At 48.8% G+C, this 26,663-nt stretch overlaps 1 protein-coding gene across 3 annotated transcripts in view; it reads left to right on the top strand.

Moving 5' to 3' along the window:
* FIBCD1 (fibrinogen C domain containing 1) overlaps positions 1-26,663 on the top strand; it is a 1,178,447-nt gene that overhangs the window by 168,572 nt on the left and 983,212 nt on the right. Inside the window, exon 1 of one of the 3 annotated variants that reach the window (XM_069609276.1) lies at positions 6,725-6,834. The exons of the other annotated variants lie outside the window; for them this stretch is intronic. The gene's annotated coding sequence lies outside the window, so the exon portion shown is untranslated. Of the gene's footprint in view, positions 1-6,724; positions 6,835-26,663 lie in introns of those variants that run through there. 3 annotated transcript variants of the gene reach the window in all.

Genomic DNA, 26,663 nt, shown 5'->3' with positions numbered 1-26,663 from the left:
GAGGTCAACAAAGGACAAGGTCTACATGACCCTAACATGTAGCCTGATGGCAGGTTGGACATTAACTCTCCTACAGAGGTTGGAGAGGTTAAGGCAAGAACAAGGGCACACAAAACGGCCATTTTAGATTACAGGGTGACTTTGTACAAAAACCCCAAAATGGCGGTTCTAACCTAAAATGGAGGTTTGATTCAAGATGGCAGCTTACATCAATTTTTAAGGTCAAGACCTTGCCGTAGAGAGTTATTCGCGTACAATCTTAAGCAACTTGGCGTAGGACAATATACATACAAATCGTTATAATAGGAGGCATCATTTAATATCCAGTTCGACACTTGGGTGGTTGGGATGATAAGAAGTCCTCTCGCTCTACTTGGGTGGCTGGGATGATAAGAAGTTCTCTCGTTCTGCTTGGGTGGCTGGGATGATTAGAAGTCCTCTCGCTCTGACTGGGTGGTCGGGATGATAAGAAGTCCTCCCGCTTTGCTTGGGTGGTTGGGATGATAAATCCTCACACTCTGCTTGGGTGGTTAGGAAAATAAGAAGTCCTCTCGCTTTGCTTGGGTGGTTAGGATGATAAGAAGTCCTCTCGCTCTGCTTGGGTGGCTGGGATGATAAGAAGTCCTCCCGCTCTGCTTGGGTGGTTGGGATGATAAATCCTCACACTCTGCTTGGGTGGTTAGGATGATTAGAAGTCCTCTCGCTCTGACTGGGTGGTTGGGATGATAAGAAGTCCTCTCGCTCTGCTTAGGTGGCTGGGATGATAAGAAGTCCTCTCGCTCTGCTTAAGTGGCTGGGATGATAAGAAGTCCTCTCGCTCTGCTTGGGTGGCTGGGATGATAAGAAGTCCTCTCGCTCTGCTTGGGTGGTTGGGATGATAAGAAGTCCTCGCGCTCTGCTTGGGTGGCTGGGATGATTAGAAGTCCTCTCGCTCTGCTTAGGTGGCTGGGATGATAAGAAGTCCTCTTGCTCTGCTTAGGTGGCTGGGATGATAAGAAGTCCTCTCGCTCTGCTTAGGTGGCTGGGATGATAAGAAGTCCTATCGCTCTTCTTAGGTGGCTGGGATGATAAGAAGTCCTCTCGCTCTGCTTGGGTGGCTGGGATGATAAGAAGTCCTCTCGTTCAGCTTGGGTGGCTGGGATGATAAGAAGTCCTCTCACTCTGACTGGGTGGTTGGGATGATAAATCCTCTCGCTCTGCTTGGGTGGTTAGGATGAGAAGAAGTCCTCCCACTCTGCTTGGGATGATAAGAAGTCTTCACACTCTGCTTAGGTGGTTGGGATGATAAGAAGTCCTCTCGCTCTGCTTAGGTGGCTGGGATGATAAGAAGTCCTCTCGCTCTGCTTAGGTGGCTGGGATGATAAGAAGTCCTCTCGCTCTGCTTAGGTGGCTGGGATGATAAGAAGTCCTCTCGCTCTGCTTGGGTGATTGGGATGATAAATCCTCACACTGTGCTCGGGTGGTTGGGATAAGAAGTCCTCCTGCTCTGCTTGGGATGATAAGAAGTCCTGTCGCTCTGCTTAGGTGGTTGGAATAATAAGAAGTCCTCTCGCTCTGCTTAGATGGTTGGGATGATAAGAAGTCCTCTCGCTCTGCTTGGGTGGTTGGGATGATAAATCCTCACACTGTGCTCGGGTGGTTGGGATAAGAAGTCCTCTCGCTCTGCTTAGGTGGCTGGGATGATAAGAAGTCATCTTGCTCTGCTTGGGTAGCTGGGATGATAAGAAGTCCTCTCACTCTGCTTGGGTGGTTGGGATGATAAATCCTCACACTGAGCTCGGGTGGTTGGGATAAGAATTCCTCTTGCTCTGCTTGGGATGATAAGAAGTCCTCGCACTCTGCTTGGGTGGAAGGGATTATGAGAAGTCCTCCTGCTCTGCTTGGTGGTTGGGATAAGAGGTCCTCACACCCTGCTTGGGTGGATGGGATTATGAGAAGTCCTCCTGCTCTGCTTGGGTGACTGGGATAAGAAGTCCTCCCGCTCTGTCTATGTTATTGGGTCTATAAGATGTCTTCTGGTTGTACCTCACTGGATGCAGTTATAAGAAGTCACCTCACTCTACCTGTGTCGATGGGATTATGAGAAATGATCCCGCTAATCGTTGCTGGGGGGAATTATGAGTCTTCCCTCTCTACATGGGTAAGTGGGGGATAGCTTGTTTTCCGTCTCACCCTACCATTTCTGCCAGCAGTCTCTGCGACCGCCCAGCTGAAATGTCTCCACTTGACAGAGAGGGGCCCGGTGACATCACACCCCTGTGGCCCCCAATGCAGTGGTGAGGAGGGTACCCTACTCAGAACACACAAGTCATGTGTTTTGGGGACTCGCAAGGGTCCCCAAATATCCATCATGTTTAGTCCAGTTCAGGGCTTGTCTACACCTGGGTGGTCTCTCCCTGCTTGCGTGGGCTCCGTGATGCCACATACGCACCTGCCACGTCTGAATGTGTGGGGCGCATTATCATGGTGCACAATCCCACTGCCATGCAGATACCCACTAGCTGTCTGCTGGTGGTGTTGGGCACAGGCTCCGGGTGGCAGGGTTTTTTGCGTAATGGTGGCATGGACTGCCAGCAGTCCAATCTACCACTGAGCCGGTCCACTGCCCATTTTCTAGCCCTGGTTTTGGGGAGGCTCTGTTTTCACAACTTGAGAGGAACTCCAAAAGTAAATTGGCAGGACGGGAGTGCTGACGGGGAAGCAGTCACAGGGCTGGGAACCAACCTGAAGACTTACCGATTCAAGCCTGTGTGCCCATGAAGCTACCCAGCTATCCTGCCTGTGTGCCCATGAAGCTACCCAGCTGTCCTGCCTGTGTGCCCATGAAGCCACCCAGCTGTCCTGCCTGTGCAAAAGGCCTTCAGAATCAGGTGGGCGCTCTGATCATTCTGGAGGCTCCCAAAGAGGCCCTGGCTCAGTACTATATAGCTGGGCAAAATGGTTAAATTCCGTTCCACCATTCGTTGAAAGCGAAATCTGTAAGTTTGATCCATTTTGCCGCAATCCGCCACTCGGCCACTCCTGCATATCGAAAAGAGCGGGACAAACAGAGATGTCTTTATGGGAGGGCAAAAGGGGCACTTGCCCAGGGCCCCCACCTTGGAGGGGGCCCCCACAAGGCTGCCTGATCTAAAGTAAGATTCCATTGTTCACCAGACTTAATTAGCACACGCCAGGAGATTTTATGGCATGCTGCTGAGGCGCTAAACCTATTGTCTGTCTGTTTTGACAAGTACATTCTGCCTTGATCAATTAATCATGTAATGCTTTCTATGTTCACCGTGGAATACACAGTTTGTATGTTTCATAGGGCACAACTTCCATAGCATTCTTTCCTTCTTGTGCTAATTATGTTGTTCATGAGCAATAGCCAAAGTTGCAATCCATATTGATAAATTGAGTGCCACAATGGTTCAGACGTTAGCTCAGTGTGTTAAGCACTCATTGCAGAGATATGTGTACATATGAAAGATTAGAAGTGCACATTCCAGCAAGGCTGGCTGAACCTTTCCTATGTCTGAAGTTTGTAAACCTACCAGCATATGTACTTGGTTTTGCAACCTGAGAGGTGCTATTATCAGCAATGCTCCTGCACCAGATAGGGGTTGCTATAAAAACGAACATGACATTTGTATGGTGATGGTCTAGAAATTGGTTTGTTCAGATGGGGCGTTCTAAAACCTAGCCAATCACCTCCAACAATGAGCATACACTGTTAGTCTAAAATGTGAATAAAAGACTGTGGGACCAAAGCGTTCATGCTTGTATTCAGGCTTTGCAAGCAGACGATGCAGTGATCCTGGTCAAATCATATAATATTGCTTGCATTACGGTGCTGTCTTCTGTGAGGTTTGCCTTCTTGCATGCTGGTGGCATCGGTTAGCTCATTACTTGATCTTTCTTCTTATTTAGGCCATTTGCGTGGAAGGGGTGGTAGACAGGAGAGAGAGAGAGAGTGGACCAGATGTTGTAGGCATTGGGCAAGCATATTTTAAATTCTGTTCATTTGACACAAACAACTTTTTGCTTTTTGTATAAGAGTCAAAGGTTTTTCTTCACGTTTATGAATGACAATTTCACAAGCCATTGTTTTGGAAGTATTTGAAGCTTAAAAGTACAAAAGACATACCTAGATTAAATCTGTTATATCACATCGATTGTGATGCTGGTACTTATATACTTCCCTTGATGATGGAGAGAATGTAGCTAGAATCATTCCCATTTATGCGTAACACCCTTCTGCAATATTTTGGTTTTAAAAATTGTCAGGTTTGGAAATGTGATTTGTGTACTTTGCAAGTCAGTTTTATAAAATGAGATTGTTTTAGTACATGGTAAGAGCTGGAAAACAAAATGTTCAAATGCAGAAATTACAGAGTTGGCACAAATCCCAACTTCACCCCTTAAAGCAAAATGTGATCCTGGGCATCTCATTTAATCTTGTATTGCCAAACCTCTCAGTGTTGCCAGTCCCTAAAACTTTCAAAATTGTCAGCCCCTCAGTATGATTTCCTTCTCAGGGTATGATCCTCATAAAAGCGTCACTCATGGTTTCACTGGCTATAGGGTTGCTTCCACTATAATAGTGAGCATTGATATACTGCACACCACAGGCACGTGTTCCCCTGAGCTCTAATGGCAACACTATTTGAAAATCATGTCCCACTTCTAATCTCAGTCTGTCTGGATAGAGGCACCTTCCTGGTAGCTTCTAATCTGCCTCCACTATCCATGCTATGCTATGTGTAGCTTTCTCCTACCTTACAATTGGTCTACTCTATCCATGCTTGAGCACTTTTGCATTCTGTGAGGCAGCTAATGTGAGTCCTCTGTCTATTCTGGGTTACATGTACCTTTTACATACAGTCCTGCATTAATACTACAGGCTGCATACCTTCCCAGATGCTATTGATAAAAAGTCTCCTGTTTCTATACTAGAAGAGAAGTAACATCTTAGTAGATTGCTAATGTTGGTCTTCAAATGCGACTTGTTTATCATTCTGATCAGAGCAAGAATGAAGAGGGTAAGGGGACTTAAAGAGAAAAAACATGCTTCTTTTGAATGCTGCGAGGCGGCATGTCTACCTATGGGTTTTGCTCACGGTGGGGGGAAGGGTGCTACCAGATATACTTGATCACTTAATTCCTTTGGTTTGATTGAGGGGGGGGGCACAAAGATGTCCATGCCTAGGGCCCCAAAAAACCTTAAAATGGCCCTGGGGACAAAGTGTCTTTTGCCAGCACGAGCGCCAATAAAAGCCGCGCAAAATGTCTCGTGCCGCTGTGTGAACCTAGCATGAATCGAAAAACCACGCAAAGTTTATCGTGACACTCTGCACAACTAGCATGGTTTGGAAAAACCCCATATGAAGTCAAAAAAATGCCCATGTAAAGTTTCTCATCATGCTACACGAAACTAACATGGGAACAAACACCAAACTCTGCGGAAAAATGCACAAAACCAGGTGAACATTTCGCACCCCCCTTCTCAGGACCTCAGCACATAATTTGTGGCAACCACCTCTGTCTAGTGTGAATGTGCGCACCATGCCTTTGGCTGTCAGTACAGGAAGTTACAGTGTCTCAAATAACTTGGAAGCAGCTGAAAGGAAGTATGTTAGCCATATATAAAACGCCACTTGAAGTGCTGTTTGTGGCGCACACTGGGTGTCCCAAAAGGGGCACCATTGGATGTGATTAGATGTGAGACAGGAGAGCATCAGTGGTTGGCCCCCGGTTCTTGTAAAGAAAAGGAAGAGAGGCAGGATTGGCTACACCGCGGTTACTCATTTCTGGCCCACCAGATGTTTTGGCACAATAGCCTCATTAAAAGTTTGGCAGTCGGGAAATAAGGGTGCTGGTAGCAACGTACCAGCACCCTTACCGGACCGCCAAACTAAGATTCCCAGTAGAGGCATGGAACTCCTGGCACGTCTGACCTGCCGGGAGTTCAGGCCCCCACCAGCAGTGTTTTCACAGAAGCACCAGCAACATTAGCAAAGGTGCCGGCGCTTCAGTGCCCCCATTCGCGTGGAGTCCTTACTGTTTCTGCCGCCTGCCATAATATCACTGTGGCACCGGGAAGTCAGGCGATGGAAATGGTGTTCCGGGATTGTTGGTAACCCGCTGCCTACCTCTGGGTGTTCTGGCAACCCCGTAATATGGGCTAATGTATTCCAGCCATGGACGTCTCTGCTGCAATGCATTACATGCCACAATACCCTATGCTCCAGGCTTGGGAGCAGTACCACCCCATGCCACCCGGATCCGCATCTTGGGTGGTCTTCATAGACAGCCGCTTGCCACATCTACCCAGATCAGCTAGACGCGCAACCTTGCTAGGCCGCGCTCCAGCATCTGAACAGACGTCATGTACCTTCTGCTTCTCACATCAGGTGACCCCAATGACTGGTAGCCCGTCTTCCCATTGGATTGCTGCAAGGGTTGCCGCAGTATTCGGTTGTTAAGCTTCGAGGCATCCAGATTTCATCAGCCTGGCTATTGCTGAAATTGCCTGGAAGAGCGCCCATCACTCCAGTACTTGTCAGCTGCGGCGGCTCCTGGCGTTCAAATGGATAGTTCGTCTGTAAGGCGCTGTGCCAGGCTGTCACACCCCTCCCCACGCCGCCCCCAGGTTCCCGCGCTTCTACGTCTCCGATGTTCTGCACCGTCTCTATAATCTCCCACCAGCCTCTTCTCTGCCTCCCCTCTCGTTAGGCCGCCAAATGAGGAGGCCGACCTTCTCGGTGAAGGAAGCGGCCCTCTGGAAGACCTTGCGCTATATATGCGCCAATCTAGGAAGCATCGCGAGGCATATCTGTTTGCGGACTAAAAGTAAGTGGTCGTGTACAGCGCTGGTGGGTCACTTTTGGTGGCCTCGCTTTGCTCGGATCTGTAGGAAAAAAGAGGGATGGGGTGAATTAGTGGGACAGTGTGAAAGGCAGGTGTCAAGTGCAGGGGTGCAGGTCAGAAGTACCTGGTTCCTGAGTGCCAATCTGCTTTCTATGGGTTGGGAGGAAGATCCATAGGGAAGAGCCCAGGATCCGATAGATGGCAGCGCTTTGGATCTGGCCAGCCGCTGATGTGGAAGAGTGGGGCAGGGCTAGAGAGGAGAGCTTAGTCACGGCTCAGCTAGTGTTGATGTGCCAATGGCCAGCCTTCTGGTGGCCGTCTGTTGAGGGTGGCGCATGTAGTGTAAGGTAGTAGGAGATCTTAGGAGGCAGTCAGTCGAGGGAAGACGGGAGTAGGCCTTACCTGCTGCCCTGCTACCCCTGGCCTTTTGCAGACCGGTCCCATTCCTCCAGCCCTAGTGCGATCTCTCGCGCCCACTGTCTCACATGGACACGTTTTCCCCTTGAGGAGCAAACCAATGAGACTGACCTGACTGAGTCCCGTCACCCTATTTTTCTAGGGTGAAGGGTTGTGCACCTGTGTGGACCCGGAAGGGTGCCATCTCGATGTGTCCTGGTGGGGCAGGCTGGCCGCCTAGGTGGCGTTTGCCCTGCTACCTCTTTTGGGTCCAGCTCCTTGGTGGTCGAGCATGGTGTGTTACAGCGGTCCTCCTTTTGGGGGTTGTATGATGTTTTGCGGTGGCTGTTGTGGTGAGAGTCTGGGGTACGCCCCTGCTTGACATTTCTTGCCTTTCTGGGATTGGTCGGTCCCTCGGGTGCCTGTTTAGCTCTTGTGCTGGATTATCTGAAGGGTATTTGATCTGTCTCTTTGCGGGGCGTCTTGGAATTGGGTTGGTAAGAAATTGGTGTAGTCTCGCCTGGACAGTGTGTGCCAGTGCGGTGACTGCTGTGGTTCTGTGTGGGAAGGTCAGGTAGGACATGATGGGCCGGGGGGTTCAGAGTCGGAAGAAGCAAGGGTTTAGGATGGCTTGGTCCAGGGTTCGAGTCCGAGTGCACGGCCCACGGAGAGTCCATCATGGGAGGCCTGAGCTGTGGGTGAGTTCCACAGCGCGCTCCTGAAGATGGCAAAGTGGTGAACGGCTGATCCTTAGGGAGCTCCACATGTGATGGTGTTCGGGTATCATCTGAAAAAGGCAGTGTGTGCAGTGTCTGTCCTGTCAGTGAGGAATTATGCAAAGCAGCATATTGCAGTGATCTCTAATCTGATCTCCATGCATTGCTGTAGCGGGATTGATGCTAGTGCTGTATACATTGCTGTAGCAGGATTGATGCTAGTGCTGTATACATTGCTGTAGCAAGATTGCGCGGCTGCTAGTGCTGTATACATTGCTGTAGCAAGATTGTGCGGCTGCTAGTGCTGTAAACATTGCTGCAGCAAGATTGCACGGCTGCTAGTGCTGTGTAAATTGCTATAGCAGGATTGCGCAGCTGCTAGCGCTGTATACTTTGCTGTACGAGGATTGTGCGGCTGCTAGTGCTGTATACATTGCTGTAGCAGGATTGATGCTAGTGCTGCATACATTGCTGTAGCAAGATTGCGCGGCTGCTAGTGCTGTATACATTGCTGTAGCAAGATTGTGCGGCTGCTAGTGCTGTAAACATTGCTGCAGCAAGATTGCACGGCTGCTAGTGCTGTGTAAATTGCTATAGCAGGATTGCGCAGCTGCTAGCGCTGTATAATTTGCTGTAAGAGGATTGTGCAGCTGCTAGTGCTGTATACATTGCTGTAGCAGGATTGCGCGGCTGCTAGTGCTGTATACATTGCTGTAGCAGGATTTGCGGTAGTGGGTTTGCGTGGCTGCTAGTGCTGTAAACATTGCTGCTGCAGGATTGCGCTGCTAGTGATGTATACATTGCTTAGGCAGGATTGTGCAGCTGCTAGTGCTTATACATTGCTGCAACAGGATTCATGGCTGCTAGTGTTGTATACATTGCTGCAGCAGGATTGCTGCTAGTGCTGTTTACATTGCTTCTGCAGGATTGTACGGCTGCTAATGCTGTAAATATTGCAGTAGCGGATTTGCGTGGCTGCTAGTGCTGTATACATTGCTGCAGGATTGAACTGCTGCTAGTGCTGTATACATTGCTGTAGCAGTGCTGTATACATTGCTGCAGCAGGATTGCATGGCTGCTAGAGTTGTATACATTGCTGCAGCAGGATTGCTGTTAATGCTGTATACATTGCTGCTGCAGTATTGTGTGGCTGCTAGTGCTGTATACATTGCTGCAGCAGGATTGCGTGGCTGCTAGTGCTCTATACATTGCTGTAGCAGAATTGTGTGACTGCTAGTGCTATATACATTGCTGCAGCAGGATTGCGTGGCTGCTAGTGCTCTATGCATTGCTGTAGCAGAATTGGGTGACTGCTAGTGCTGTATACATTGCTGTTGCAGGATTGCACGGCTGCTAGTACTGTATAAATAACTGCAGCAGTATTGCTGCTAGTGCTGTATATATTGTTGTAGCAAGATTGCATGGCTGCTAGTGCTGTATACATTGCTGCATCAGGATTGTGTGGCTACTAGTGCTGTATACATTACTGTAGCAGGATGGCTGCTAGTGTTGTATACATTGCTGTAGCAGGATTGCGCGGCTGCTAGTGCGGTATACATTGCTGTAGCAAGATTGCATGGCTGCTAGTGCTGTACACATTGGTGCAGCAGGATTGCACGGCTGCTAGTGCTGTATACATTGCTATAGTAGGATTGCACTGCTGCTAGTGCTGTATGCATTGCGGTAGCGGGTTGGCACAGCTGCTAGTGCTGTATACATTGTTGCAGCAGGATTGCACAGCTAGTGCTGTACACATTGCTGTAGAAGGATTGCACAGCTGCTAATGATGTATACAGTGCTGCTGCAGGATCGTGCTGCTAATAGTGCTGTATACATTGTTGCAGCAGGATTGCATGGCTGCTAGTGCTCTATACATTGCTGTAGCAGAATTGCATGGGTGCTAGTGCTGTATACATTGCTGTAGCGGGTTTGCATGGCTACTAGTGCTGTAAACATTACTGCTGCAGGATTGTGCAGCAGCTAGTGCTGTATAGCAGGATTGCGCGGCTGCTTGTGCTGTATACATTGCTGCAGCAGGATTGCATGGCTGCTAGCGTTGTATAGATTGCTGCAGCAGGATTGCTGCTACTGCTGTATGCATTGCTGCTGCAAGATTGTGTGGCTGCTAGTGCTGTATTCATTGCTGTAGAAGGACTGCATGGCTGCTACTGCTGTATACATTGCTGTAGCAGGATTGCACGGCGGCTAATGCTGTATACATTGCTGTAGAAGGACTGCGCGGCTGCTAGTGCTGTATACATTGCTGCAGCAGGATTGCATGGCTGCTAGCATTGTATACATTGCTGCAGCAGGATTGCTGCTACTGCTGTATACATTGCTGCTGTATACATTGCTGCTGCAAGATTGTGTGGCTGCTAGTGCTGTATTCATTGCTGTAGAAGGACTGCGGGGCTGCTAGTGCTGTATACTTTGCTGTAGCAGGTTTGCATGGCTGCTAGTGCTGTATACATTGCTGCTGCAGGATTGCACAGCTGCTAGAACTGTATACATAACTGCAGCAGGATTGCTGCTAGTGTTGCATACATTGCTGCAGCAGGATTCTGTGGCTGCTAGTGCTGTATACATTGCTGCAGCAGGATTGCATGGCTGCTAGCGTTCTATAGATTGCTGCAGCAGGATTGCTGCTACTGCTGTATGCATTGCTGCTGCAAGATTGTGTGGCTGCTAGTGCTGTATTCATTGCTGTAGAAGGACTGCTTGGCTGCTACTGCTGTATACATTGCTGTAGCAGGATTGCACGGCGGCTAATGCTGTATACATTGCTGTAGAAGGACTGCGCGGCTGCTACTGCTGTATACATTGCTGCTGTATACATTGCTGCTGCAAGATTGTGTGGCTGCTAGTGCTGTATTCATTGCTGTAGAAGGACTGCGTGGCTGCTAGTGCTGTATAACTTGCAGCAGGATTGTGCGGGTGCTAGTGCTGTATACTTTGCTGTATCAGGTTTGCATGGCTGCTAGTGCTGTATACATTGCTGCTGCAGGATTGCACAGCTGCTACTACTGTATACATAACTGCAGCAGGATTGCTGCTAGTGCTGTATACATTGCTGTAGCAGGATTGCACGGCTGCTAGTGCAGTATACATTGCTGTAGCAAGAATACACAGCTTCTAGTGCTGTACACATTGCTGCAGCAGGATTGCGTGGCTGCTTGTGCTGTATACATTGTTGTAGTAGGATTGCACTGCTGCTAGTGCTGTATACATTGCAGAAGCGGGTTTGCGCAGCTGTAGTGCTGTATCCATTGCTGAAGCAGGATTGCTGCTAATGCTGTATACATTGCTTCTGCAGGATTGTGCGGCTGCTAGTGCTGTATACATTGCTGCAGCAGGATTGCATGGCTGCTAGTGCTCTATACATTGCTGTAGAAGAATTGTGTGGCTGCTAGTGCTGTATACATTTCTGCAGCAGGATTGTGTGGCTGCTAGTGCTGTATGCATTGCTGCAGCAGGATTGCGCAGCTGTGAGTGCTGTATACATTGCTGCAGCAGGAATGTGCGGCGGCTAGTGCTATATATCGTGCTGTATCAGGTTGTGTGGCTGCTAGTGCTGTATACATTGCTGTAGCACATTTGCACGGCTACCAATGCTGTATACATTGCTGCAGCAGGATTGCGTGGCTACTTGTGCTGTATACATTGCTGTAGTAGGATTGCACTGCTGCTAGTGCTGTATACATTGCAGTAGCAGGTTTGCGCAGCTGCTAGTGCTGTATACCTTGCTGTAGCAGGATTGCGCAGCTGCTAGTGCTGTTTACATTGCTGCAGCAGGATTGTGTGGCTGCTAGTGCTGTGTATATTGCTGTAGCAGGATTGCTGCTAGTGTTGTATACATTGCTGTAGCAGAATTGTGCGGCTGCTAGTGCGGTATACATTGCTGTAGCAAAACTGCATGGCTGCTAGTGCTGTACACATTGCTGCAGCAGGGTTGCATGGCTGCTAGTGCTGTATACATTGCTGTAGTAGGATTGCACTGCTGCTAGTGCTGCATACATTGCAGTAGCGAGTTTGCACAGCTGCTAGTGTTGTATACATTTCTGCAGCAGGATTGCACGGCTGCTAGTGCTGTATACATTGCTGTAGCAGGATTGTGTGGCTGCTAGTCCTCTATACATTGCTGCAGCAGAATTGTGTGGCTGCTAGTGCTGTATACATTGCGGTAGCGGGTTTGTGTGGCTACTAGTGCTGTAAACATTGCTGCTGCAGGATTGCGCTGCTGCTAGTGCTGTATACATTTCTGTAGCAGGACCGCACGGCTGCTACTGCTGTATACATTGCTGTAGCAGGATTGCACAGCGGCTAATGCTGAATACATTGCTATAGAAGGACTGCGCAGCTGCTAGTGCTGTATACCTTGCTGTAGCAGGATTGTGCAGCTGCTAGTGCTGTATACTTTGCTGCAGCAGGTTTGCCCGGCTGCAAGTGTGGTATAGATTGCTGCAGCAGGATTGCTGGTACTGCTGTATACATTGCTGCTGCAAGATTGTGCGGCTGCTAGTGTTGTTTACATTGCAGTAGAAGGACTGCACTGCTGCTAGTGCTGTATACCTTGCTGTAGCAGGATTGTGCGCCTGCGAGTGCTGTATACTTTGCTGTAGCTGGTTTGCGCGGCTGCTAGTGCTTTATACGTTGCTGCTGCAGGATTGCACGGCTGCTAGTACTGTATACATAACTGCAGCAGGATTGCTGCTAGTGCTGTATACATTGCTGTAGCAAGATTGCACGGCTCATAGTGCTGTATACATTGCTGCAGCAGGATTCTGTGGCTGCTAGTGCTGTATACATTGCTGAAGCAGGATTACTGCCAGTGCTGTTTACATTGCTATAGCAGGATTGCATGGCTGCTAGTGCAGTATACATTGCTGTAGCAGGATTGCACTGCTGCTAGTGCTGTACACATTGCAGCAGGTTTGCACAGCTGCTTGTGCTGTATACATTGCTGTAGTAGGATTGCGCGGCAGCTAGTGCTGTATACATTGCTGCAGCAGAATTGCACGGCTGCTAGTGTTGTGTACATTACTGCAGCAGGATTGCTGCTAGTGCTGTATACATGGCTGTAGCAGGATTGCATGGCTGCTAGTGTTGTATACATTGGTGCAGCAGGATTGCTGCTAGTGCTGTATACATTGCTGTAGCAGGATTGCATGTCTGCTAGTGTTGTATACGTTGCTGCAGCAGGATTGCACAGCTGCGAGTGCTGTATACATTTCTGTAGCAGGATTGCTGCTAGTGCTGTATACATTGCTGCAGCAGGATTGTGGGGCTGCTAGTGCTGTACACATTGCTGTAGCAGTATTGCTGCTAGTGCTGTATGCATTGTGGTAGCGGTTTGTGCGGCTGCTAGTGCTGTATACATTGCTGCTGCAGGATTGCGCTGCTGCTAGTGCTGTATACATTGCTGCAGCAGGATTGCATGGCTGCTAGTGCTGTATAGATTGCCGCTGCAGGATTGCTCTGCTGCTAGTGCTGTATAAATTGCTGCAACAGGATTGTGTGGCTGCTCGTGCTGTATACATTGCTGTAGCAGAATTGCGTGGCTGTTCTGTATACATTGCTGCAGCAGGATTGAAAAGCTGCTAGTGCTCTATACATTGCTGTGGCAGGATTGCACGGCTGCTAGTGCTGTACACATTGCTGCAGCAGCATTGCACGGCTGCTAGTGCTGTATACATTGCTGTAGTAGGATTGCACTGCTGCTAGTGCTGTATACATTGTGGTAGTGAGTTTGCGCAGCTGCTAGTGTTATATACATTGCTGCAGCAGGATTGCACGGCTGCTAGTGTTGTATAGATTGCTGCTGCGGGATTGTGCTGCTGGTGCTGTATACATTGCTGCAGCAGGATTGCGTGGCTACTAGTGCTCTATACATTGCTGCAGCAGGATTGCGTGGCTACTAGTGCTCTATACATTGCTGCAGCAGGATTGCGTGGCTGCTAGTGCTGTATACATTGTGGTAGCTGGTTTGTGTGGCTGCTAGTGCTGTAAACATTGCTGCTGCAGGATCGCGCTGCTGCTAGTGCTGTATACATTGCTGTAGCAGAATGGCACGGCTGCTAGTGCTGTATACATTGCTGTAGCAGGATTGCATAGCTGCTAATGTTGTGTACATTGCTGCTGCAGGATTGTGCTGCTGCTAGTGCTGTATACATTGCTGCAGCAGCATTGCGTGGCTACTAGTGCTCTATACATTGCTGCAGCAGGATTGCGTGGCTGCTAGTGCTGTATACATTGTGGTAGCTGGTTTGTGTGGCTGCTAGTGCTGTAAACATTGCTGCTGCAGGATCGCGCTGCTGCTAGTGCTGTATACATTGCTGTAGCACGATGGCACGGCTGCTAGTGCTGTATACATTGCTGCAGCAGGATTGCATGGCTGCTAGCGTTGTATACATTGCTGCAGCAGGATTGCGTGGCTGCTAGTGCTTACACATTGCTGCAGCAGGATTGCATGGCTGCTAGCGTTCTATACATTGCTGTAGCAGGATTGCACAGCGGCTAATGCTGTTTACATTGCTGTAGAAGGACTGTGTGGCTGCTAGTGCTGTATACCTTGCTGTAGCAGGATTGTGCAGCTGCTAGTGCTGTATACTTTGCTGCATCAGGTTTGTGCGGCTGCTAGTGCTGTATAGATTGCTGCAGCAGTATTGCATGGCTGCTAGCGTTGTATACATTGCTGCAGCAGGGTTGCTGCTCCTTTTGTATACATTGCTGCTGCAACATTGTGCGGCTGCTAGTGCTGTATACATTGCTGTAGAAGGACTGTCCGGCTGCTAGTGCTCAATACCTTGCTGTAGCAGGATTGTGCGGCTGCTAGTACTGTATACTTTGCTGTAGCAGGTTTGCACAGCTTTTAGTGCTGTATACATTGCTGCTGCAGGATTGCATGGCTGCTAGTACTGTATACATAACTGCAGCAGGATTGCTGCTAGTGCTGCATACATTGCTGTAGCAAGATTGCACGGCTCATAGTGCTGTATACATTGCTGCAGCAGGATTCTGTGGCCGCTAGTGCTTTATATATTGCCGTAGCAGGATTGCGTGGCTGCTAGTGCAGTATACATTGCTGTAGCAAGATTGCACGGCTGCTAGTGCTGTACACATTGCTGCAGCAGGATTGCGCGGCTGCTTGTGCTGTATACATTGCTGTAGTAGGATTGCACTGCTGCTAGTGCTGTATACATTGCAGTAGCAGGTTTGCGCAGCTGCTAGTGCTGTATACCTTGCTGTAGCAGGATTGTGCTGCTGCTAGTGCTGTATACATTGCTGCAGCAGGATTGCACGGCTGCTAGTGTTGTATACATTGCTGCAGCAGGATTGCTGCTAGTGCTGTATACATGGCAGTCGCAGGATTGCATGGCTGCTAGTGTTGTATACATTGGTTCAGAAGGATTGCTGCTAGTGCTGTATACATTGCTGTAGCAAGATTGTGGGGCTGCTAGTGCTGTACACATTGCTGTAGCAGGATTGCTGCTAGTGCTGTATGCATTGTGGTAGTGGGTGTGTGCGGCTGCTAGTGCTGTATACATTGCTGCTGCAGGATTGCTCTGCTGCTAGTGCCGTATGCATTGCTGCAGCAGGATTGCGTGGCTTCTAGTGCTGTATAGATTGCTGCTGCAGGATTGCGCTGCTGCTAGTGCTGTATACATTGCCGCAGCAGGATTGTGTGGGTGCTAGTGCTGTATACATTGTTGTAGCAGAATTGTGTGGCTGTTAGTTCTGTATACATTGCTGCAGAATGATTGCACAGCTGCTAGTGCTGTAGACATTGCTGCAGCAGGATTGCGTGGCTGTTAGTGCTGTATACATTGCTGCAGCAGGAATGTGTGGCTTCTAGTGCTGTATAGATTGCTGCTGCAGGATTGCGTGCTACTAGTGCTGTATACATTTCTGTAGCAGGATTGTGAGGCTGCTAGTGCTGTATACATTGCTGTAGCAGAATTGCGTAGCTGTTAGTTCTGTATACATTGCTGTAGAAGGATTGTGCGGCTGCTAGTGTGCTATGCATTGCTGTGGCAGGATTGCGCGGCTGCTAGTGCTGTAAACATTGCTGTAGCAGGATTGTGTGGCTGTTAGTTCTGTATACATTGCTGCAGCAGGATTGTGTGGCTTCTAGTGCTGTATAGAATGCTGCTGCAGGATTGTGCTGCTGCTAGTGCTGTATACATTTCCGTAGCAGGATTGTGTGGCTGCTAGTGCTGTATACATTGCTGTAGCAGAATTGCGTGGCTGTGAGTTCTGTATACATTGCTGTAGAAGGATTGTGCGGCTGCTAGTGCGCTATACATTGCTGTGGCAGGATTGAGCGGCTGCTAGTGCTGCAAACATTGCTGTAGCAGGATTGTGTGGCTGTTAGTGCTGTATACATTGCTGCAGCAGGATTGTGTGGCTTCTAGTGCTGTATAGATTGCTGCTGCAGAATTACGCTGCTGCTAGTGCTGTATACATTTCCATAGCAGGATTGTGTGGCTGCTAGTGCTGTATACATTGCTGTAGCAGAATTGCGTGGCTGTTAGTTCTGTATACATTGCTGCAGAAGGATTGCACGGCTGCCAGTGCGCTATACATTGCTGTGGCAGGATTGCGCGGCTGCTAGTGCTGTAGACATTGCTGTAGCAGGATTGCGTGGCTTTTAGTGATGTATGCATTGCTGCAGCAGGAATGTGCGGCTCCTAGTGCTGTATGCTTCATGCATACCCGGAACGATGAGGGCACTTTGCATGTTCACGTTGGCTTTCTTTTTCAGCGTGTCCCAAATTAAACAGGATGGCTTTTTTTCTGGTTAATTTAATAGACTGTAAGTTTCCTCATGACCCTCACATTGTGGAGAGGTACATTTTTGTGAGGAAATGTGCATGTTTGTTTGTTTGTTTGTTTATTTTATTTAGTATAGCGCTCCAGACCCAGGGGTAAATGGGCGCTTAAGGACAAGTTACAAGGAATACAGTAGAAAAAACAGTTATACAATTATGGCGGAGAAATGCCATATATGGTGTGTACAGGCAGAAAATAGGAAGCATATCAAAGTATGTACAATATATACCAAAAGTACTGAGCTTAGTCTATCTGAGGTTTACCCTCTCCAGGAGCCAACTAATGACTAGTTTTCTGAACAATTGGAAGGATTTTGCCAGTTTGATATTCGGTGGTAGGGTGTTCCAGAGTTGAGGGGCGAGTACCGTGAAGCTCGAGCCTCCCGCTCTTTTGGCTGTGAATCTGGGCATGATGAGGCTGAGAGTATTGGATGATCTAGTGACTCTTATGTTAGGTTTGAGAGTAAGTTTGTTGGTCAGGTACTGTGGGGCTAGGTGGTTTAAGGCTTTGTAGGTGAGGCAGAGGGTTTTTAGGTCGATTTTTTGCTGAATGGATAACCATTTACAAGATATTCTTGTGTGGGAGATATGCTCTCTCTTGGGAATATTTAGTGCTGCTCTCAACGCGTTATTTTGGAGGATCTGAAGTTTCTTGATTATTGCTAGGTTGGCACCAAGATAAAGGCTATTACAGTAGTCAAGCTTTGATTGAATGAGGGCCCTCACCAGAATGAGGCCGCTGTTGGTAGATAGAAAGGGTCTACAGGCCCTGATTAGTTTTCCCGTGTATGCGGTGGCTGAGGCAGTCATATTGACTTGTTCGGCAAGGTTGGTATTGGCATTGAGGTAGAAGCCTAACGTTTTCACGTTTTTCACAACTGGGATGATGTTGCCATCTATGGTGAAGTTCAAATATTCAGGGCTGAGTTTCTGTAAATTATTAGGGGACCCGACCAGGAGGAGCTCGGTCTTCTCATCATTCAGGCAGAGGCCATGAGTGGCCATCCATGCCTGAATGATGGCGAAGATTTCATTAATCCTGGTGGCGTCAGTGTTGTAGTTGCCAGAGATGGTGAGGAGTATCTGGGTGTCATCTGCGTAATTGGTGTAGGTGACACCCAGATGGTCCAGTTTATCAAAAAGGGGCTTCGTGAAGATGTTATAGAGGGTAGGGGGGATGCAGGAACCTTGTGGGACACCACAGGTAATGGGGATGGGGTCTGCTGCAGCCACCGATGAAAAGACCCTCATGGTTCTGTTGGCTAGGAAGGATTGTATCCACATGACAGCAGAGGGGGAGAAGTGGGCTGCAGAACAGAGGTGGTTGCAGAGTATTTTGTGGTGAACCAGGTCGAAGGCTGCTGAGAGGACTAGGAGGAGTAGGATAGCTGCTTTGTTTTTGTCCTTGAGGTCATCAATCTGGCTTTTAAGGTCAACAAGGGCAGTTTCCATTTCATGTTGAGGGCGGAAGCCAAATTGACGCAGGCCTAGCAGTTGATTGGACTCCAAGTAATCCTGGATTTGCAGATAGGCAACTCTGTCGAGGATTTTTAGCAGGAAGGGGACCGTGGTGATGGGCCTGTAATTGGTGGGAATGGCCGGGTCGAGAGATTGTTTTTTTAGAAGAGGTAGAACCCAAGACTGTTTTAGGTTGTTAGGTACAGAATTTGTAGAAAAGGATAAGTTTACTAGTTTGGAGATGAAGATGGCAAGGTCTCGCGCCGCGTCTTTGATGATCTGAGCGGGGCAGCTGTCCCCTTTGCTATTAGAGGGTTTAAGGGATGCTATGATTTTTTGAATTTCGGGTATAGTAACTGGTTTGAATGTAAAGCCGGAAGTATTGCTAGTAGGGGTAGGTGTGCTGGGTGTGAAGGCGTTAAAAGCATGGGACGCTCAGGTTCCTCACAGACTCATCAAGAGGGGGTTCACTACAAGCAGTTTTGAAGACTCACGGAAGATGCCCGGTTCTACGGGTGACTTCTGTGGACATTGGGTTGAGAGGGAGGCTGTTGGGTTATGGTTTATGCGGATGTTCAGGGTTGGACCGCTCCTAGTGACGGCATTTGTGGTTTGCTTGGCGCTACTTCCAGCGCTGGGTTTGTGATTGGCAGGTATTTCCGCAGCAACCAGAAAAAGGCGAATCTACAAAAACAAGGAAGCTAACTTTGATCTATTGGGCTTGAAGAAAGACACCCCAATATACACAGTCCTCACTCCCAGAAGTACTTAGAATTACCCCAACCAGTGGACAGCATAAGGATGGGAGCACACGAGTATGTCAGGCTGAAATCCGAAAGTTAAAAATTAGCTATACCTATAATTTGAGGATTATGACAAAGTAATGTAATAAATGGAAAACCAATAAGACAATCTTTGCAACAACATCCTTTATCGACCCACGACTTGAAAACGTAGTAGGCATCATTATATCATCAAACAAAAATAATGCCCCTCCTGATGAACAGCCATATCATAAGGCGGGGAAACGTGTTGAGGAGCAAATCACAAAATAAATAGGGGCCATCTTTGTACCCATCAACAAATCATCAGAATGACAGTATAATCCTAACTAGCTCAATAGCAACGTGTAAGAACTCAGTCATCATCACTTACCAATGAGGAAATCAGCAATTGATCGATATCCTATCCAACTATTTACTCAACTAAGGATCCACAAACTTCTAGAACCCAAGAGTTAACAAATTGAAGGCAAAACCCGAATGACAATCAATTCAGTCGTGCAAAGAAATAAGGATCTAAAGGCAACAAATGAATGACGTTAAAGCCTATTAAACATTGAACCAAGGATCCACAAACTTAATGAATAAGGAAGACAGAAACTGAATGATTACCAATTCAATTGTTCCTCCTACTTCGGATCCAATAACCTAATGAACTCAATATATAGGATAGGTTTCAAAGAACTGCTAAAGACACAAGTGTATACATACCATAATTAACAGGCATCCAAATAAAGTAGCAAACTTGAAGGAACTACAGTGTGAATACAGTCATTACTTATAACTATTATCCAACAAATACAATTGCAACCAGTGAAAGCGCGACTGGGTTCTTATCTCTTTGGTCTATCAGTTATTCAGCGCTGGCCGGCTTCAGGCCCCATAAATCTCAGTTAGCAGCTCACTATCAACATAAACCAGTGTTCCAACCTAAGCATTTGAAACCAGTAAGGTGTAGCGCCAAGTGCTGAGATTAAGCTGGTGTCTCACTATCATGGCAAGTCTTTCTTGTCTGGATGGCTGTGGCTGTGTTGGATTTTATCAGTGAGCCGTGTCCAGGTAGTGGGAGGGCAGAGAATTTGGCAGGGGGTGTATATACTGTGATGTAAACTGCACGGTGTTTTAATTCTTTGGTCATTTGGACATGTCCTTCTGGCTGTGTTGTGTGCCATCTGCATGGTGTGTGTAGTGAGCGTTGTGTTGCTTTGATCATTTCTTTTTCTAGATTCGGTTGTTGGGGTACACTTTGTGTGTCTCCTGGCAGGTACTTTCTTCTCCATATTGCCTCCAGTCTCCTGCTGTCTTGCTTGGGCCAGTTGAGTTTGGGGAGGAACCAAATGGAGACTGTGAGTGTTAGAAGAGGCTTCTGGGGACCCAGTGTGTCAAAGGTTGGTGAAGTGTGCCATCCATTTGTTAATGTGGTGTCCTTCTTTTATCTGGGGTTCCCGTCTGATGTTCAGAGTGGGGGAGGGAGGGGACTGGTGTTTTCTAGCTGGTTGGGGAGAGCCTGGTACCTGCAGGGGGCGCCCTGGTTCTTTTTGGTAATCTTGCAGGCTGGGTGACGATGGTGGCCAGCTGTGGGGATTTCGCCCACAGAAGCACCTATGCAAGGTGTGTGGCACCCCTCGCCGACTGCTGGAGGGAGCTCAGTTCTCTGGATGGGATTTCGTAGCCATGTTGTCCGCCGTCTCCCATGAGGTGCTGGGGTCTCCTGCTTCCTCCAGTTGCCCGGGGGAGCGGGAGGGGCATGAAGTGGGTCTGGAGATGACAGTGAAGCGCTGTGTGATTGTGTGCTAGGTGGAACAGGGTAGCAGGAGTTATTCACACTCCAGAGTGATGTCCGAGAGTTGTATTTTAACCTCAGTGAGTCTTGGGTTGCCATAGCGACCCCTCCTCCTCTTTTGAGGTCTCTATTGGCGATATGAACGTTGTCGTCAGAGGGGGGTCGGCGGCACAGGGGGGTCTCGTGTATAAAAACGTGTGTTCAGTCTCCAATTCCAAACTTCCATTGAGAATTCCACTATTTTAACTCCACCATTGAGGAAAGGATTGTTGGCAAAGGAAATAGGCGTGTTAGTCAGGACAGGCATGGAAAAAGGGCTGGGGAAAAAGGGAAGGGGGTGTAAAAAGGAGAAGGGGGGGGTCCTCAAACATTCTCAACAATGGAACGAAGGGCACATGTAGCGTATTCTCACTAAAGAGCCAGTGGAACTCATGCCCTGTGAGTAACCTTGAGCGAGTGTCCAGAAGCCGAGCCTCTGTGGTGAACAGTGCACTGTGGTCTGTGTGGAGGTTGGAAGCCACTACCGGCAGGCGTGGCCTTACCATGGGAAAGAGGCGGATCGTTGCACTCTCTTGGATGTTATGTTTGAGAGCCGGAAGTAGACCTGGCCAAACCCTAAGCTGCGGGTCAAGATTGAGGTGCATTGCAAGAGCCATCTCATAGCAGAAGGTGCTGCTGGTCAGGATTGCGGTGCATTCAAGAGCCATGTCATAGAAGGTGCATTGCAAGAGTCTTGTCTAGCAGGTGCTGCTGCTGCAGGGCAGGATTGAGGTGCATTGCAAGAGCCATATCACGGCAGGAAGTGCTGCTGATCGGGATTGAGGCGCATTGCAAGAGCCATGTCATAGTAGAAGGTGCATTGCGTGAGCCTTGCCTAGCAGGAGCTGCTGGTCAGAATTGAGGCACATTGCAAGAGCCATGTCATAGCAGAAGGTTCATTGCAAGAGTCATGTCTAGCAGTAGCTGCTGCTGGTAAGGATTGAGGCGCATTGCAAGAGCCATGTCATAGCAGAAGGTGCATTGCAGGAGTCTTGTCTAGCAGGAGCTGATGCTGCTGCCCGGGATTGAGGTGCATTGCAAGAGCCATGTCACCGCAGGAAGTGCTGCTGATCGCGATTGAGGTGCATTGCAAGAGCCATGTCATAGCAGAAGGCGCTGCTGATCAGGATTGAGGCGCATTGCAAGAGCCATGTCATAGCAGAAGGTGCATTGCGCGAGCCTTGCCTAGCAGGAGCTGCTGGTCAGGATTGAGGCACATTGCAAGAGCCATGTCATAGCAGAAGGTGCATTGCAGGAGTCTTGTCTAGCAGGAGCTGATGCTGCTGCCCGGGATTGAGGTGCATTGCAAGAGCCATGCCAGAGCAGGAAGTGCTGCTCATTGGGATTGTGGTGCATTGCAAGAGTCATGCCATAGCAGGTAGAGCTGCATGGCCACAGCTGGAAGTGATGCTCATTGAGATTGAGGAGCATTGCAAGATCCATGTCATAGCAGAGGGTGCATTGCAAGAGTCTTGTCTAGCAGGAGTGGCTGTTGGTCAGGATTGAGGTGCATTGCAAGAGCCATGTCATAGCAGAAGGTGCATTGCAAGAGTCTTGTCTAGCAGAAGCGGCTGCTGGTCAGGATTGAGGTGCATTGCAAGAGCCATGTTCTAGCAGAAGCTACTGCTGATTGGATTGAGGCACATTGCAAGAGCCATGCCATAGCAGGTAGTGCTGCATGGCCACAGAAGGAAGTGCTGCATGGCGACTGCATGAAGTGCTGCTGATCGGGACTGAGGCGCATTGGAAGAACCATGCCACAGCAGTAAGTGCTGCATGGCCACAGCAGGAAGTGCTGCTGATCGGGACTGAGGCGCATTGCAAGAGCCATGCCACAGCAGGAAGTGCTGCTGATCGGGAGTGAGGCGCATTGCAAGAGCCATGCCACAGCAGGAAGTGCTGCATGGCCACAGCAGGAAGTGCTGCATGGCCACAGCAGGAAGTGCTGTTGATCAGGACTGAGGCGCATTGCAAGAGCCATGCCATAGCAGGTAGTGCTGCATGGCCACAGAAGGAAGTGCTGCATGGCGACTGCATGAAGTGCTGCTGATCGGGACTGAGGCGCATTGGAAGAACCATGCCACAGCAGTAAGTGCTGCATGGCCACAGCAGGAAGTGCTGCTGATCGGGAGTGAGGCGCATTGCAAGAGCCATGCCACAGCAGGAAGTGCTGCATGGCCACAGCAGGAAGTGCTGCATGGCCACAGCAGGAAGTGCTGTTGATCAGGACTGAGGCGCATTGCAAGAGCCATGCCATAGCAGGTAGTGCTGCATGGCCACAGAAGGAAGTGCTGCATGGCGACTGCATGAAGTGCTGCTGATCGGGACTGAGGCGCATTGGAAGAACCATGCCACAGCAGTAAGTGCTGCTGATCGGGACTGAGGCGCATTGCAAGAGCCATGCCACAGCAGGAAGTGCTGCATGGCCACAGCAGGAAGTGCTGCTGATCGGGACTGAGGCGCATTGCAAGAGCCATGCCACAGCAGGAAGTGCTGCTGATCGGGACTGAGGCGCATTGCAAGAGCCATGCCACAGCAGGAAGTGCTGCATGGCCATAGCAGGAAGTGCTGCTGATTGGGACTGAGGCGCATTGCAAGAGCTGTGCCACAGCAGGAAGTGCTGCATGGCCACAGCAGGAAGTGCTGCATGGCCACAGCAGGAAGTGCTGCATGGCCACAGCAGGAAGTGCTGCTGATCAGGACTGAGGCGCATTGCAAGAGCTGTGCCACAGCAGGAAGTGCTGCATGGCCACAGCAGGAAGTGCTGCTGCGTCAGGATTGAGGTGCATTGCAAGAGCCATGTCACAGCAGGAAGTGCTGCTGGTCGGGATTGTGGGGTATAACAGAGCTGCGCTTCAGCCCTGGTACTGGGTAGCACTGTTGCTGCAGGGCAGGGGTTGGTGGAATCGGCGCAGCTGTGTGTGCGCCTTGGTACTGCAATAGCGGGGGGGGGGGGCGGGGGGGTGAGAGGGTAGAGAAGAGAGGGGGTGGCGGTGCACCGGTACTGATAGAGCTTTCTGCGGGTCGCAACTAGAGTAGCAGCCGTAATACCCAGGCCGATACCCGGAGCATGAACTCTCCTAATTGGACGTGCAAATCCCAGCAGTTCTGCCGCCGCCGGCGCAGACTGGAGGGCTGCTCTCCGGTGCCCTCAGCATTCGGCATCTGTATGCCAGGTGCCACCGCGCGCCCTGTCCGCGATGAATGGGAGGCGTCTTGAGTGCACCCTCTAGACATCTCGGCCATTACTGCTGATGCATTAGGGCAGTTGAGCGTGGTCGTCGTGACAGGCGGACACGCTCATTAGAGAGCCGAGTGCCTCACGGCCGGTGGGATTGGGTGCAGTGGAGCTCGCGCGCTTCTCTGCCTCTCCCCTGTTACTCTCTAAGTGTGGACGCAGGGCCATGGCCAGCATTTTAAACACTTTTGGGGCCCAGGGCACAGACATCTTTGGGGCCCCCCTCCACCAAACCAAAGGAATTAAGGTTCAAGAATACTGGGCACTCCCCCACCGATCGCGCTCACAACACATAGGTTGATAAGCTGTCTCACAGCATAATAAGTATGTTTACTCCCTTTAAGTCCCCTTGCCCTCTTCATTCTTGTTCTAATCAGAATGATAAACAGGTAGCATTTGAAGACCAACATTAGCAGTCTACAAAGGGGTTACTGCTCTAGTGCATACAGGATAATTGTTATCAATAGCAGCCGGGAAGGTATGCAGCCTGTAGTATTAATGCAGGACCGTATTAAAAAGGTTCATGTCACCCATAATAGACAGAGGACTCACATTAGCTGCCTCACAGAATGCAAAAGTGCTCATGCATGGACAGAGACCGCCAATTGGAAGGACGGAGACCGCTACACATACCGCATCATGGATAGTGGAGGCAGATTAGAAGCTACCAGGAAGGTGTCTTTATCCAGACAGACTGAGATTAGAAGTGGGATAGGGTTTTCAAATAGTGTTGCCATTAGATATCAAAGGAACAAATGCCTGTGTGTGCGATATAAATAGGCTCACTATTAACACAGTGAAACCATGAATAAGGCTTTTATGAAGATCATACCATGAGAAGGAAATCACTCGGGAGGGCTGACAATTTTTAAAGGTTTAGGGACTGGCAATATTTAGAGGTTCGGCAACACAAGATTAAATGAGATGCCCAGGATCACTCATTGGTTAATGGATGAAGGGGTGAGGCTGGGATTTGGGCCAACTCTTCAATTTCTGCTTTTGAACACTTTCTTTTCCAGTTCTTACCATTAACTAAAATAATCTAATTTTTATTTTTTTAAAAACAGACTTGAAAAGTACACAAATCACATTATTAAACACGACCATTTTCAAACAAAATATTATAGAAGGGTGTTGTGCAAACTGGGAATGATTCTAGCTTCATTCTCGCCATCGTCAAGGGAAGTATATAAGAACCAGCATACCAACTGATGTGATTTAACACATTTATTCTGGGTTTCTCTTTTGTATTTTAAAGCTTGAAATACTTCCAAAACAATGGCTTGTGACATTTTCATTTTTATACATGCATAAAAACCTTTGACTTTTACCAAAAAGCAAACCGTTTTTTGTGTTAAACAAGCAGACCTTAAAATATGGTTGCCTGAGGCCTGCAACAATATGGTCTGTTCTTTTCTGTCTACCAACCCTTCCACCCAAATGGCCTACATAAGAAGAAAGATCAAGTAATGGGCTAAACGACACCAGCAGCATGCAAGAAGGCAAACCTCACAGAAGACAGCACAGTAATGTAAGATATATTAGATGATTTGACCAGGATCACTGTATCGTCTGCTGGCAAATCCAGGATACAAACATGAACGCTGTCGTTCCATAGTCTTTAATTTGGATACTTATTCACCTCTTGCACTAACAGTTTATGCCATCGTTGGAGGCGATTGCCTAGGTTTTACAACACCCCATCTGACCAAACCAATTTCTAGACCTTCACCATACGGATGGTATGTTAGCTTTTATAGCAACCCCTATCTGGTACAGGTACATTGCTGATAATAGCAGATGTTATTCTGCAAAACCAAGTACATATGCAAGCAGGTTTATAAACTTCAGAGATAGGAAAGGCTCAGCCAGCCTTGCTGGAATGTGATAATCTAATTTTGAATATGAACACATATCTCTGCAATGGGTGCTTCACACACCGAGCTAACCTATGAACCCTTGTGACACTCAATGTATCAATATGCATTTCACCATTGCCTATTTCAAATGATCAACATAATTCCCACAGGAAGAAAAGAATGCTACAGAGTTGTGCCATAAGGAACACACACAGGATGCATACCACAGTGAACACAGAAAGCAATACATGATGAATTGATCAAGGCAGAATGCACTTGCCAAAACAGAAAGGCAATGGGCCTCATTACGACCATGGCGGTAGCCATGCCAGTAAAAACAGCACGGCTGCCACCTGAGACTTTTTTTACCGGCGCCTGGCAATGGGGAATTACCGGGGCATTACAGCCCTGGCGGTCCCAGTAATTCCCCATAGCCAGGCGCTGGTAAAAATGACTCCCCATTCCCATTGAATCCTATAGGACTCAAAGGGAATAGGCAGGACGGTAGCACCGGCACCATACATGACGCTGCCGGTGCTACCGTCAAGGTCTGCGAGCGGGTGCCTTTCCAGCCCCCAGGTTACACCTGGCGGCGGGAAAGGCACCAGATTGCAGAACTCGGAGTATGCCGGCCCGGTAACAACGGTGCCGCTAGCTTACCGGCACCATTGATACCGGGCCGGCATACTTGTAATGAGGCCCAATGGGTTTA

The sequence above is a fragment of the Ambystoma mexicanum genome, chromosome 8, assembly GCF_040938575.1.
Source record: "Ambystoma mexicanum isolate Mex_15411 chromosome 8, UKY_AmexF1_1, whole genome shotgun sequence".
Lineage (NCBI taxonomy): Eukaryota > Metazoa > Chordata > Amphibia > Caudata > Ambystomatidae > Ambystoma > Ambystoma mexicanum.
This window is presented reverse-complemented; position numbering and strand designations above follow the sequence as displayed.